This window comes from Macadamia integrifolia, unplaced genomic scaffold (assembly GCF_013358625.1).
Source record: "Macadamia integrifolia cultivar HAES 741 unplaced genomic scaffold, SCU_Mint_v3 scaffold572, whole genome shotgun sequence".
Classification (NCBI taxonomy): domain Eukaryota; kingdom Viridiplantae; phylum Streptophyta; class Magnoliopsida; order Proteales; family Proteaceae; genus Macadamia; species Macadamia integrifolia.
The window spans coordinates 218,828-224,548 of record NW_024870490.1 but is presented as its reverse complement, the minus strand read 5'-3'; the positions used below and the strand labels follow the sequence as shown (position 1 = coordinate 224,548).

At 43.6% G+C, this 5,721-nt stretch overlaps 1 long non-coding RNA gene across 1 annotated transcript; it reads left to right on the top strand.

The window, feature by feature from the left end:
• Window positions 1-3,034: 3,034 nt before the first annotated feature.
• LOC122069296 lies at window positions 3,035-5,435 on the top strand. The gene is made up of 6 exons (XR_006137427.1): window positions 3,035-4,075; window positions 4,145-4,679; window positions 4,747-4,834; window positions 4,921-4,980; window positions 5,048-5,116; window positions 5,189-5,435. It is a non-coding gene; the product is annotated as an uncharacterized LOC122069296 (long non-coding RNA).
• The last annotated feature ends 286 nt before the right edge of the window (window positions 5,436-5,721 follow it).

Sequence of the window (5,721 nt, the reverse complement as noted above, 5' to 3'; positions counted from 1 at the left end):
GTAAAAGTCATCGTTAAGACGGGTATTTGATGATGGTCCAATATGGGGGATCAGGATATACGAAAGGAGTTTGGAGTCACCACCTAGGATTATGGGCCTAGGACCTGGGGGTGGGCCCAATTCCAAAGAAAAGGGCCCAAAAGTTGGTCTGGTCTAGAGATTTAGGGTATGTGTCAAGTTGTAGAGTTGGGAAGGTGTTAGGCACCCAATCCGTCCAGTTCAATCGGTCTTCCTACTAGATGCTTGAGAATGAATATTTTTCACAATTATTCTTATTCTGTATGCATGGCTAAGTTATCACACATATATACATTAGCTGAATTTAATTAATTATGTACACTAAAACAAGGTCAATAAAAAGTCTACATTATGCTAATTCGAGTAAGAAATTATCCCTGAGCTTGACCCCTGTTTTGGGTTAAGAGGGGTGGACCCCCGATTAGTGCTGGCACATACTTTCTTGTGGATTTTTCCAGCTCAGGGGAAGATGGTCTTGACCTCCAACTTCCTTTTTCAAGAGATGTTGACTGTGGTAATATTTAGACAAAGTTCCAGCTAGGATTGGTTACTTTCAGATTTTAATTTTGGCAGAGCTTCAGCTTGGGAAGGCTACTTCCGGGCTTAGGCTGAGGTGTTAGTTCGGCAGAGCTTTCGCTAGGGAGGGGCTGCTCTCAAATTTTGGCTAAGGTGGCACTCCGGCAGAGCTTCCACTAGGGATAGGCTATGGGAGGGCTCTAATAAGGTGGCACTCCAACAGAGCTTCCGCTAAGGATAGGCTATGAGAGGGCTATGATAAGGTAGCACTTTGGCGGAGCTTCCGCTAGGTATAGAATATGGGAGGGACAGGCTGAGGCTTGAAGAAATTTGAATGATTGAAGAACATCGAAGACCCGAAGAACACTTTGAATCTATGAAGATCGCTTTGAGGACTTGAAGAACCTCAAAGGGGGGGAAACGAGGATAGAGTTTTTCTTACAAGGGACGCTCACTTGAAAATTTTTGGATGATTGAAGAACTTCGAAGGCTCGAAGAACACTTCGAATCTTATGAAGATCGCTTCAAAAAATTGAAGGACTTCAAAGGGGGAAGGAGAGAGGGCAGAGCTTCTCTACAAAGGGTGCTCACTAGGAAGTTTGAGTGTGAGAAACCAAAGAAAGGGGGGCATTTATAGATTTTTTGGGCCAATGGGGTGGAAATGGGGATTTCTTTGGCCAATGGGTAAAAAAGTAGATTTTTGGGCCAATGGCGTGAAAGATGAATTTCCTTAGCCAATAGGATGAAAAGATACTTTTCTTAGCCAATGAGGTGAAAAGATGCTTTTCTTGGCCAATGGAGTGAAAAGATGCTTTTTTGGCCAATGGAGGTCACAATGTAGGGTACGGTAGCATGGGGGTGTGGAGTATCCAAGCGGGTGAAGAGGGAATCTTATATTCGATCATCAGAGTGAGGATGTCGATTGCCATTAGGAGTGCATGGGCTAGCGCGGGCCCACATAGCAAGAGGACAAGGTCGCACGCACGAGGGTGGGGGCACCTGTATGCAGGCGAGGGTATGCACAGGTGGGTGGGGACATGCATAGTAAAGGGCAGGGCTATGGGGCACAATGCATGCCGGGTTGGGGTTTGGGTGCTTGTATGGGCAGGGTTTGGGTGCTCATGGCAAGGTGTAGGGGTGCATACTCTATCTTCTGAAAATTATTACGGGAGATCTGATGGACCAATTTTGACGCACTATATATCATTGGAATCATGATTCTGAGTACTATCCATCCATATGGTCACTTTGGACCGAATTCCTTTGTATATGAGAAGTCATAATTGGACCCCTTCTTTTCTCTCGCACAGGGTTTCTAGGGTTTTTGGGTGAGTGTGAAATGTTTTTGGGTTGGGTTAAGTTAATCAGTTGTCATCTCTGTCAATCTAAAGTGAGAGGTTGTGTCCATGATCTGTAAGTCGTCATAGCTGGGGGAGGGTAACAAAATTAGGTGTCTATAGAATGCCCCTCTTTGGCCGAGGCTTGTGCCAACAGCCGAAGGCTAAAGAAAAGAACGACCACATTTTATCACTCAGAGCATACACTGTAGTCATCTTGCTCAACATTGACAGAGTTAAAAATGCAACAAGTAATATCTTTTAAATACTCAAGGTTTAGGATCTTACCTGGGCCGTTGATTATAGGGAAAAAATTCGCTACCTTTTCAATCCTGCAAAAGATGTTAGTGTTTGATCTTTGACTTTCCTAGGTTGGGCTTCCATGTGCCAGTCTATGGGATCTGGGGCTGTTGATTCCTAGGCTGGGCTTCCATGTGCCAATTTAGGGGATCCGGGGCTGTCGATTATAGGAAAGAAATTTGCTACTCTTTCAATCCTACAAAAGATGGTAGTACTTGATTCTTGACTTTTCCAAGGCTGGGCTTCGATGTGCTACTCTAGGGAATTGGTCTTTTGCCACTTGGACCATAGGACCGGCTATCTCCATCTTGTCACCCTAGGTCGGATCACTTGGACTAGTCTAGGAAAATTGGTCTTAGGCCACTTGGACTGTGGGACCGTCTATCTTGGTTTTGGAAAATACATTGAATCTTGACCCCTTGGGGCTGATTCAATGGGATTAGAGGCCTCCTAGAGTTGGATCCATGATTCCTTCTTCCTTGATTCTTGTTCTTTGATCTTTGATTTGGATTCTTGAATTTGGAGCTTTGAATTGGAATCTTGATTTGCTTTTGATTTGAATTTGATTTGAATTTTTGCATTTTCCATTTGACTTGAATTTGATTTGAATTTTGCATTTTTTGGTAGGAATCTTTGATTTGCACCTTGAAATTGGAATTTTGATGAAAATTTCCATCGATTTTTTTTTTTGAGATCCGAATTTTGTTAGCAATAAAATGGTCCCCCCTCCCACTTACTTCTCATTTCCGATTTTTCGGGTTGAGAGTGAGTTTTGGGTGGGTTAGCTCAGTTTTTTAGATTTCTTTGAAGACTATAAGGCCATTCGAAGTTCTTCGCCTTTTCTTTGAGTTTCTTCGAATTTCTTTAAAGCTCTTTGAAGATCTTCATCCTTCCTTTGAAGATCTTCAAGGTTCTTGGGGAGGGAGCAATTTGGTGAATTTGAAATATTTTTGGGATTTTCTATAAATCTTGAAGCTTTTTGGGGTTCTCTATAATTTAGAAAAATTATGGCAGAAATAAGAAGGAAAAAGACCCCCGGAGGGCGACGACTAGATGGCATAGCGAGCCGTGACTCCTCGACTAGGGGAGGCGAGAGTTTCATGGGATGGTATACCAAATGAACACTTTAGGGGACCCGGGATCATATCTGTAATTCCATGTGGGGCACATGGGTAAGTCTTCTTTTTCTTTTCCTTATTTATTATTATTTTCTTTTGAAAAAAAAATCATGCATTTGTTATTATTGTTGTTTTCTTCTCCCTTCTTTTAGGTGCCCCACGAGGATGGGCCTCGCACATTGGCCAGATACGGCCATCCCAACATGGTTCGGGATTGGTACTAGGTACTTCCCTATAGGGTCAAGCATACTGTGGATGGATCTTACCTGAATTGTGTGGCCTTATTAGAGACTAAGAAGTTCAACCCCAGGTTGGTGGGAGGATTGATCGAGCGATGGTGGCTGAGCACACATTCTTTTCATCTTCCCATGGGCGAGATCACCATTACACCCCTCTGTTTCTATGTCCTGACAGGTATACCATTTGGAAGTATACCCTTGACGTTGCCTGAGGCCATGGGGGCAAAGGATTTCATGGATTAGACCTAGATTGCTATTCCTGTTGATCAGACATCCATTTTCCTGGATGATATTACAGTTCGTTAGTAGAGACCCGATCTAAGATTGACTCCCGACATGATCCCACAGTTGGCCTGTTCCTTCCTCTTGTTTTCTATGGGGCAGTGCCTCTTTAGCACCCTCCGAGGCAGGATAGATACTCGTATGGCTACTCTTTTTTGGAACCTCTTAGGACTGGGGTAGGGCAACTTTTGCATACCAGTTGCAGACGCTTGATCTTTTGGCATAAAGAGATCGTGGCCTCAAGGGAGCGGTCTACATTATCCAGGTAATCCCCTAATCATACATCTTTTCTTTTATTTGGCTACATCTTCTTATCTTGATTTCTCCAAATCAGCCCTTGTGTTACGAGCATCTGGGGATTATGGCTCCCATACTGAGTGACCCACAGGCATCCTTCTTCCCTGTGACCACAAGATGGGGAGATCGTTAGATTATTAGGGGCCGACACCTTCCTCCAGGGACCACCGCTCGCTCTCTCTTGAAAGAGCTTACCGAGGTAAGTCATATTTGGCTCTAAGTTTTCCTTTGCCTTATGCTTTACTTATTGCTTCTGAACCTATAGGTCTCGTGGAGACCTTTTTGGCACCTTGGTTTCCCAGTTGCTGAGGAGGTTGCTTGGGTAAGACACCTGACTAAGAACAGAGTCCTGTTTTGAGGCCTTTGGGGCCATGTCTGGTATCTAGGGGAGCAAGTCACTCTTCAGTGGTATGGTGCAGATCGACACTTTCTCCTTGCCTTCCTCCTTACTATGCATCATCCAGAGCTGATACCCGAGGACAAGGTTGAAGAACTAGCCGAAGGATAGAGATTATGAGGCCTTCCTTGATAAGGAGACATTCTGTGTCCCCCTTAGCCCCACAGGTCCAATGGTATGTTCCCCTTCCTGAGTGTTCCTTCCATATTTCAGATCTTTTTTTCTGATTGATGTTCTTTCAGTGGAGGACACGCCCTGCGGTCCCTTCTTCTGTTCAGCCACAACCGAGTGCTGTCGGTCCCTCCTTTTCCGAAACTTCTGTTGCTACAGGTGGATCTCACAACATGGCCACCATCCCTTTTTATAGTTTCCCTGGTTGTTTTTATCCTGATACAACCAGCCTTAATTTCCTGAAGCTTCTAGAATGAAGACTGGATGGGGACGCCTCTCTTGGATCGCCTATCCCTTATGACTGTGTGAGTGCCTAAAAATTTCTCATCTTATTGCCTTCCAAATTCTTTTGGTTGACATGGTCCTTATCAGGTGTCTCCGGAGGCCTATGCAGAGATCAGACGAATGCATCAGGGCCTTTGCGATGAACTATTCCTTCAGGTATCATCCTTTCCTTGACTTGATCCTCTTTTATTATTTTCTCTTATTTTAACCATTTCTTGTATTTCCTAGGGTGGGGAGAATGCTTCTTTGAGGGGACAAGTTAATTACCAGAGGGAAGTGATCGCTCGACAAACTACTCAGATTCGGGATCTCACGATAAGAATGGCGATTTCGCGGTTGGCACCTGATGAATCTTCGATGTTCCCTGTGGATGACCTCGAGTATGGCTTGGATGAGGATGCCGATTCCTAGAGACCTATTCCTGTTGTTCCTACAAAACACAGATGTTGCTTTTTTTCTTTTTCTTTTTCTTTTTCTTTTTCCCTCCCTATGTTCATTCATTTTTTTTTTTTAAACATTTTGTATTTCCAGGCTTGGCATTTTATTTTGGAATGAAAACTTATCTTTTAGCATTGAGTTTGTGAGTTTGAATTTTAAGGCATGATTAATTCCACAACTCAAGTCTTCATTAGAATAACTAGAATAACACAAAAATCCAAATATCACCTCACTTTACTACCAAGTGATTTACATAGAATGGGAATAGCTTTCCTACCAAAGACAGGATAGGTAGGTAACAATGTGGGGTGATAGTTCTTGGG